A 6,490-nucleotide genomic window follows, 5' to 3' on the forward strand; every position below is an offset into this window, starting at 1 on the left:
TCCAAATTTTTTTCTTATATTCTTCTACTAGTAGCATGTCACAACTTATTCGTTTTCATTAAAAACAGCATTAAAAACATCATTCATATATTAAATCGGCTTGTCTGCATTCTGCTCGAAAGTTTGCCACACTGTCTCTTTGAGTAATCCCAATAGTGCCAAACCAAACCAAATAAAAAGTCTAAACCTTTTACATAGGGCTATTACTCACTTTAAACGGGTAAAGTGGCCTGTTTCGCCGCCCACCTGAGCGGCCTGTCTCGAGGCAATTTCCTCCATGCCAAAATAGCCCTGGATTTGATCGAGCAAAGCCATTTGATGATAAAATCCGCCTCGTTCAAAGTCCTGCCCGTCACCCTGTCCGAGATCTTTTTGCTCAACTTCAATCTGCGATTCGCCAGCCTTCGGGCCTACGAACGAGTCCAGCCCATCCTGTGCGTCTGCCTAGCCTGCCTCAATCCCATGAGCCTCCTGGAAATTTTGTTCGTACTATAAACTAATTCCTGTCATTTCTGTTTTTTAGGAAGAAAGTGAGCGGATGAGTCTTATGTACAATAAAATCAGCACGGTCAGTATGATCCTCAACAAAGGCAACGTCTACAGTACTCTTCATTCTCACTTGCCGGGGAGGTCAGTTGCAGAAAACCAATGCCTAGGCAAACCATTATTGGTGGACAATCCTTTCTTCCGAAATTGAACTGCTAAGGAAACTAACTAAGGACTGCAACCCTGAAAACTTCATTGATTTTCAGGCTATAGCCAAAACAAATGGCCACGAAATTGAAAGCTTGGAAACGCAATGTTTTCCAATTGGGCCAGTTTTATGAAATGAAGTTGAACCGGAAAAATATTGGATGGACAAAGGTGAAATGACAAAAATTCTTTACTGTATAACCACCGGATAAATTTCTTATCGTTGTAATCAAGGCAGTTAAGACCGAAGTAGAAGAAATATAGGGAGAAACAGAAGTAAAATAAGTTGGAGAAGAATTTAACGAAGGAAGAAGCAGAAGAATTTCTGTTTTTAGGTAGAGATCGATCGTTTAACACTTTTATACAACGAGATCAGCACGGATCCCAACATCAAGACAAGACAACAAATATGGAACAACATTCGTCCCCATTTTCCGGGTAGGAAAGTCTTCGCAATTGAGAATAAACTGAAGAGACTCTCTACACCACCGGATAAATTTTTTATCGCTATAATCACGGCAGTTAAGACCGAAGTAGAAGAAATATAGGGAGAAGCAGAGGGAAAAGAAGTTGGGGAAGAATTTGACGAAGGAAGAAGCAGAGGAATTTCTGTTTTTATGTAGAAATCGATCGTTTAACACTTTTATACAACGTGATCAGCACGGATACCAACATCAAGACAAGACAACAAATAAAGAATAACATTCGTTCCCATTTTCCGGGTAGGAAAGTCTTCGCAATGGAGAATAAACTGGAGAGACTCTCTACACCACCAGATAAATTTCTTATCGCTGTAATCAAGGCAGTTAAGACCGAAGTAGAAGAAATATAGGGAGAAGCAGAAGGAAAATAAGTTGGAGAAAAATTTGACGAAGGAAGAAGCAGAAGAAAATGTTTTTATGAACTGCAACAGAATTGGTTTCTGTGTTACAAGGCCGTCTAAAATTAGTCTGCATATTATAAAGGTTGTCTATAATGGAAGAAATATTTTCAACCGTGGATGATGAGAAGAAGAAGAGACAACGCTCCATAAGTCCCTGAAGAAAAAAATGTCTATGAACTCGTAATTCCCCCTAGAAAAAGATGCGAGATTGAGGAAATTGTACTAGTTGATAAAGGTTGCCAGTTTTAACAACAACACTAACAAAACAAACTAACTAACAACAAAAACACTTCCTAGTTAAAGGGTTGGAAAATTCTGCTTCCATGACGACAATTATTGTGTCGGCTGCTCAACATAACTCGTTTTGTTTTGTGACACGCCTTTCGACAAAACAAGAAGAAGACATCCGTCAAATTAGGAGAACTGTCATGAGTTAATGACAACCAAATTCAAAATATAAGTCAGCTGACATAGCTTCCCAAATAGCACAAAGATGTCGTCAAGATATTCATTTTACCTTCATTTCATGTTCACTTACTGTTTTTCATGTTGCCTTATTTATATCAAATTGATGTTGCGTTAATGAATTGGCTGTTACCTCTTCCCATATTTATTTAAATAAGAAAGTGACATCAGACTTTAATATCAATTACATGTCATAATTCCATGTACCTCATACAGCAAAATTTTTGCGTTTTATTAGCAATTTAAAAAAATATCTTTAATGTCTTCATTAATAATGTTAATCATTAATATCATGAATATTTTTTAAATCGCATTTTTCATCATAATCTTAGCCTACAATGTCACTTTTAGCGTTTAAGTATCAACTATCAATAAAACATAACTGAAAACATAATTAATGTGTAAAAAAGTAGTTATTTTTATATGCAGTTTACAGTTTGTCGATTGATTCAAATGTGAATCAAGAAACCTTAAAGATTTAGTAATCAATTAAGAACTGAACATTGGAATCAACGTAGGCCTACAAGGGAAAAAATTGTTGCTTACCATATTATTTTTTTTTATTGCTGACACTGAACATTACTAGTTAAGTAACGGAGAAACATGACCATTTATGTCTTAACCTCGCAATCGCTGAACTCGCTTTTATCATCATTCCTTTCACTATCGCCTTTCTCATTGTAGTATAGGAGTTCAAATTTTATTGACTATAACTGCCATCGTCTTCATACCTGTGAATGGTTTATTTTTCTAGGCTTCCATCTTTTCCATTCAAACTTGTTTTATCAATATCCTGGGGCCATTAGCAGCATATTAAGTTTAGAGATAACACATAAATGAGTATTTAGTTGTTGTCTTATTGAATCTGTTTTCATTTTATCTAATAAATTTTTGCGTTTTTTTCTTCGTTTTAATTGTTTTCTTTGTTTTGTAAATAAAATTATTTGGCGGATTTTCAGATTTCAATTCAATTCCAGAGGGGATCAATTCCAATTCCAAATTCAATTCAAAATACAGAGACAAATTAATTGGAATTCGGTCCTAATTCCAATTCAGAATTTAAATTCCAATAAATTCAATTCAAACATATTTTGCGGTTGTATAACTTTATTATAAATCAACTAAGATCTTTAAAGAATTTTTGCATTTTTCTTGATAAATTGAAGCGATTCAAACGTTTCTGGTTTCTTACGACTGCGTCTCAAGGACAAAATATCGGCAGCAGTGCTGAACACTCGTTCAATGTTGGCTGATGATGCAAGGATACCGACATTTTTCTTAAGTGATAGGTTCCGTTAAAGCGGGACTCATTTTTACGCCAATATTCAAGGGGATGAAACATTACTGGTTTCCCTTTTTCTTGTATTGGGATGACTGGGGGTTCAGCTAGATAAGTAGTTAGTTCGTCCATCATTTTTGCAGTTTGAGACGAATTCTTATTTGAGACGGAAATTTTGTTTGGGTCAGCATTTTATGAAAATATTTACCCATAAAGAACCACGAGGCAGGATGTGCGGCTCTAATAAGGTCGTTAAAAGCCCTATGGCTTGACTCCATAACGTTGTTTGTTCGATTCGTGTCCATAAACACACAGAATCGTTGGGGCCAATTCGCTCAAGCCAGAAGGATCGGATGTAATCGACAAATTGGCGGACACGCACCCTTGTTTCCGCGTCGATTCCATCTTCTATTTCCAGACTGTAGTTCCGCAGCGCCTATTTACAACAATCAAACATTAATTACATCGTTTTATTTTTGAATAAATTAAGAAAAATACCTCGTAGCCATCCCAGGCTCGTTCAGGGGGAAGTAGGGCAATTGCTATTGCCATTTTCACCAACCGTTTGATGTTCTCATCCACTGAGATGTGTGGCGTACCTGTATTTAGACTATAAACAGAATGAACATTTGAAATTTGAAAAATATTGTTTTTGTACTTTACTTACCATTCCGGAATGATAGTAGCACCCTCGGGCCCTTCCTGTGGGAAAAACGGAGGACGTGGCCTGTAAAATGGCCAGCTTATAGTCCGCTACGAGCAGCCTGGGCGCGGGAAGTCTTCCGGTTTGTGCTTTGCAGACATCCATTACGCGGCGGAGACACGCCTCGTATAAACCTTGCGTCTTTTTCGTTATTAAAAACGAAGCCACCTGTATGCTCTTCAAAAAAATGGTCGTTAACATCTCGCTATAATCATATAAAACAAAAAAAATTTCGCAAACTTTGTCGACAATTGTTGGAAATAATTCTTGACGACATCGGACGTCGGGAAAAGTAAATAGAAATATACACGGCCATCGTGACTCTCCCGGCCGACCATAATCAAATCATTAGTTGGCATTGTCAACTGTCACAACCAACCACTGCCCCCACCCCCGTCTTATTCACAAGAGTTTCCGGGTTCAAACGGCATTCAATGATGAGGTAATCAACACATTTCTTTTTTCTCGTCCCCCACAAATTGTATTTTTTTTAAATTATTCATCAGCGGGAGAAATAATTTAAAAAAGTCACTTAAAAAGACGGGATCTGGTTAATGCAGACGTACTACAGGCTAGTGAACTTCTTTGAGGGATTACATATAGTTGTAGCGCCCAGTGCTTTTTTACTACCGTTATGTGTCTACACGAGCGATTGAGCCCGACATGACGAACAAAGTCGCATTGATTGCCGTTTCACGACGAACGCGAGTTTTTTTTCTCTTCTTTTTCTTCTTGTCCCCCCGATGGAGGATCGAGCAGAGGCAGTAAAGAAAAAAGCAATAAGAATAAGACCTATTGTGCAACGAAACGAAAAGCAAAAAGGTGGATCATAGATCTATGAAACTCACTGAATGGCACAACAAAAAGTCATGAAATTGCTCGAATAACAAACAGAGATTTTTCTTTTTTTATGGACGCCGATAGAGTCAACGGAGAGAGAGTCAACACAGGGGCCAAGGGGCCCCAAGTGGAAAACGGAATAAAGACTCGAAATACCAACGACACGAGATAGAGAGAAAAAGAAGAAGCGGTTAGGACAACACATCATTTATCAGTCGATATTTCTGGGAAGAATAAGAGCGCGCACACTTTGAACACACCTTTTTTTATTCCTCCAACTACTACCACTGCTAATGTAAAGGTATATCCAACATCTCCCTAGGTCTACTTCTGCTGCATCCTTCGTCGGGTTTGTTTTGGTTCTCTGTATCCCATATCCCATATTCTGCCATATCGTTTGCCAGAAAGGAGAAACACATTTCTCATTTAACATTCATCAGATAAAAAAGGATCTATTTTACAAAGCTGACTGCGGTGAGCCATCTGCTTTCCACTACTGACTTGGATTATTCTTGCATAGAACCAGGCGCACAGGAAGTTGTATCTATCACGCTAGAGATGAAATTGGGGGATGCCTTTACTTATTCGGCAGTTTCCTCCTAGCTTAGCCCTTTATTCACTGAAAAAAAATGCTTACCGTTCCAAAAGCAATTGCGTGCACTGAGGCTAGTTGGTAAAAGCCAGTTGGTTGCGCGTGAAATGTGGCGTCCATGTGGAGCTAGACGGCATCAAGCAATGCAGGCAATGAACCCACGTTGACGAAAAATAAGGCCTCTCCGTCCCCCGAAGTGACTCTACCGAAGAAGAACTGATTTATGCCATTTAAATCCATTCTGAAAAAATGGAACATAAAAATAAGTATGAAACGTATAAAAAAACATTTTTTAAAACTTACCGGTATCTTTCATTACTGTTCAAGAGCACCTCGAAGTGTTGTGCATTCTGTGGAATTTCTGGAGTATTCTGTTGACGAGCCCGGTACATGGTACTCCGAATTGAGCAAAACTGACCTGGTGCACGGCCTGGAAATCTTAGAACGTCAAACTATAAAATTAAGCAGAATGGTGAGCGGCCAATTTTTTTTTACCTCCTGAGAGCTGACATGTATATCCCATGTAGAGATGTGTTCGTATTGGCAGCTTGTAGGCGGCACCATTCTGTGAATTGGTACTTTGTCATCAGTGACAGATCGCTGTCGTGGTTGTGGTGACCGCTGGCCGTAAAAACGCCGTGTTCACTTTTCGTCAGATTCGCTCGGCATCTTCTTGCTGTGTAGCGGCAGCACCGATATCTAAAATTGTTGAAAATAATCGAAGATTAGAAATAACCTTAATAAAAATTTCTTTTTCTTGGTTTATACCTAGTTACCCCCCGTACTACTCCATTTTTGTGGAAAATATAGTTGTCCACTGAGTCAATGCAGACTTCATTGTTTTTCGGGCTCCAGGTCTCTCAACGAAGAGTTTCTAACAAACTAACTAATTTGGGTGGCCATTTTGTAAAGAAGTTCGTCAAAACACTCAACCACCCACCCACCAAGGGTGGTGAACTGCAACCAGTATGCTGGATTACCTTTATCTCGTTTGGGGATGGGAAAAGGCGCGAAATGTATGGGAGAGGAGACAGA

At 38.7% G+C, this 6,490-nt stretch overlaps 1 long non-coding RNA gene across 2 annotated transcripts; it reads left to right on the forward strand.

Annotated features, from left to right (window-relative positions):
* The first annotated feature begins 5,507 nt into the window (after positions 1-5,507).
* LOC124321154 lies at positions 5,508-6,147 on the forward strand. Of its 2 annotated transcripts, none has more exons than XR_006914162.1 (3): positions 5,508-5,721; positions 5,783-5,927; positions 5,985-6,147. It is a non-coding gene; the product is annotated as an uncharacterized LOC124321154 (long non-coding RNA). The 2 variants fall into 2 exon arrangements; XR_006914161.1 differs by having other exon boundaries at positions 6,003-6,147.
* Positions 6,148-6,490: the final 343 nt, after the last annotated feature.

Source organism: Daphnia pulicaria, chromosome 1 (assembly GCF_021234035.1).
Source record: "Daphnia pulicaria isolate SC F1-1A chromosome 1, SC_F0-13Bv2, whole genome shotgun sequence".
Lineage (NCBI taxonomy): Eukaryota > Metazoa > Arthropoda > Branchiopoda > Diplostraca > Daphniidae > Daphnia > Daphnia pulicaria.